Below are 3,061 nucleotides of genomic sequence, written 5' to 3'. Positions count from 1 at the left end.
AACTGGATTTATTGCAGGTAATTCAAAGATAACATGCAAGAACCCGGGCTGATCTGCACATATCAATACAAACTGTCTCAAAGCATTCCACAAGACACTTCACAGAAAACACATAAGACGCACACACACAGAGACAAGACACACACACACACAGACATACAAGACATATTCCACTCCCCTGGGGCCGAACACTCCCTTTTATCCTATTTTAGCTCCTCCTGTTGTGGAGCTCAAGCTTGGACTGTCCCTCATGCTTACATCATTTTACTTTACTCTTTTCCCACACACCATTATTTCCCAATTCTCGGACACCATTATTTATCAGCCCCTTCCTTCCTTATTTTTTAAAAATGATAGTGCTCGTCTCCCACTTGAATCTCCCTCCCCCTTCTATCATAAATCACATATTCTGACAACACATTTTCCGGAAAAGGCAGAAGCTTCCGTTAGTTCCACACATATGCTTGTATACAGCTTAATTAGCAGGGCAGAAATTGTGTGTGTATTACGTGTTTGTTCTAATCGCACCTATTTTAGTATGAAGCGCTTCCCTGCTGCCGGTTGTTAATCTTATGGCTAAGGTCGACCTTGGTCCACCTGCATCCTTCTTCTTTTGCTAGCCGGATGATACGTCAGGGAGTAGACAGCTGGTGCTCATTAATACATTCCTTTCCCATATACACTGGGCCTGTGCTCTCTAACTACGTATCTGTCCCAATGCAATGAGCTTGTGTTTTTTGAGTAAATCTATATTTATTTCCCACACTTTGGTCTACAATTTTAATGTGGTCGACAGAGTCTGCATTTGCATAGGTCTCAGAATTTCGTGCTAAACTGCAGTTGGGGCTAAAGCTGTGGTAAAACGCAGCACTTCGGAACCCGAAATATGTCCGTCGATCGAATATTGGTCCCTCTCCTTTGCGTTAAGATTACCGCTGCTACAGTGGCTCGGATAGGTTTATCCAGGCACCTACAGCATACTGAAATCCACGACTGAAACAAAACTGCAGTGTACCACGGAGCGGGCTTGTTGTCATCACCTTTCGGGTATTAATGCAGTAGCAAATGCATTATTCGCATATTCGGAGCGAGGCTAATTCACATTTAGCCTGCACGTTATGCTATGGCATTTCGCAGACGAAGTGCACGCGTGAATGTTCCGGCAAAGACCAGATTCGTGCGCTATATGCGATGCACCCTGGCAGCGGTCTCAAACATTCGGATCACTGAATCAATTTTGAAAATCTGTAATCACTTATGAACACCACCACGAATGAGCATGCGAATTAAATATTCAAAATGTGTTGAAAGCATAAACGTAATGTCAATTTGTGTTTATTTACAGAGCCTGATTGTCAGAACAAAGCCTTACAATATCAACACAGTAACAAACCAGATACTCCTAGTTACTAATGCAATTAAATAAAATTAGCCCAATTTGCTACACCTTGCGCTGTATTGTGTTATTTTAAACGTATCAGTTCTTTATGGTTAAAGACGAAATTTAGAAAGATGATTTACTTCACCGGAAAGGTTTTTAAAAACAAATAACATTACAGTCCATATTGCACCAATATGGTATAGGCTACTAATCATATAGGTTTAACCCATAACTTTACCTATAGTGCAGCAGTAGCCTATATGTGCACTTGGTTGCGTATTGGCGTCGGCTGAGGTTTGGTGCCAACATATTTTCGTTCCAACCACAATTGCAATCCCATAATTTTAATAAGATGTTAAATTTAACTAATTAAGTGATTTTCATGTTTACTCTCTGAATCAATTGGCTCATAACTGCTGAAATTGTGGACATATGGCCACTGAAACCAACCAATGTATTAGGTAATGAAGAATTCTAAGAAAAAGCTAATCACGAGCCAAACCTGCGTTTGATCGTAAACTGCTTTAAGAATGCTTCCAAGAACATTTAGGCATTCATCGTTTTTTTTCTTAGCTATTTGTTCATGGCTGTTTCCTTATGCAATTCATATGAACAGAATTGAGCATAAAATGTACAAACAGCCACCAATCATAATATCATACACCTGGGATATGCACAAAAAGTAAAGGTCTGCACATTTGTCACGACTCTCATTTTGTTTTGTTTTTTTCGAAGTAACATATTTAAGAACTAAAGTAAAAACAATTTAGGGAAAGTTTTGTGAATAAGGCACAATAAGTTTAAGGAAACATGATGAAAGGTCTTAAACACACTCATATTTAAGAGCATATTGGTTCACCTCAGTCTTCAATTTGATCGATCAGTTAAAACATTTTGTGTCCTCTTTTTATTGAATTGCTTGCAATAAAGCACACTAAGCACAATGTGAACATGCATGGCTATTTCTGACATAATGTATCTTAAGATGGTAAGTAATCTCTCTAAACATGAAAAGCACCTAATTAAGAAAAACATAACAGTTTGTTAAAATTCGGGGGTTGCAACCGTTGGAACGAAAAACGAGCACAGCTACACGGTGGTCCCTCACTACCGAGTTTGGGACCCGTGCCTTGGGCGACGCAAGACCGATTGCGCGCCACCTCCGCAGGGCTGTACACCGGCCACAGTCGGCACTGGCGTGGGCCGGATCCATCATCCATGTATGTTACTTAGACTACTTTTATTTTTCTGAGGGGAATTACACTCGCGTCGCGTAGGCCTACGTGTTTTATACGTGTCTTAAAGTATAGGAATAGAATTGAGTAATAGCTACTGAAAATGCTACATTTTCGATTTAAACTAAAGAAAGACACGTTAACACCAATACCATTCTGCTTATTAATAATAATAATAACAAGCACGACAATAGTAGTAGCCACCGTCATCATCAACATTATTGTTGTGCTCATACAGTGATGACACGATAACATTGTTTTTTATTTTTGTAATTCAGTGTTAAAATTAATTGTCTGCACTCCCAGTTGCCTGATATTGAATGCATCTGCTAATACAGCATTCAGATATGCGGTGTGCTGCATCTTTACTGGGCTTAATGAATCGTGATGAAAACGACACGGTACCCTGCATTTCCGATCACTCATAGATTACCATGTCTAAATT

The sequence above is a fragment of the Anguilla anguilla genome, chromosome 16 (assembly GCF_013347855.1).
Source record: "Anguilla anguilla isolate fAngAng1 chromosome 16, fAngAng1.pri, whole genome shotgun sequence".
Taxonomy (NCBI): domain Eukaryota; kingdom Metazoa; phylum Chordata; class Actinopteri; order Anguilliformes; family Anguillidae; genus Anguilla; species Anguilla anguilla.
This window is presented reverse-complemented; position numbering follows the sequence as displayed.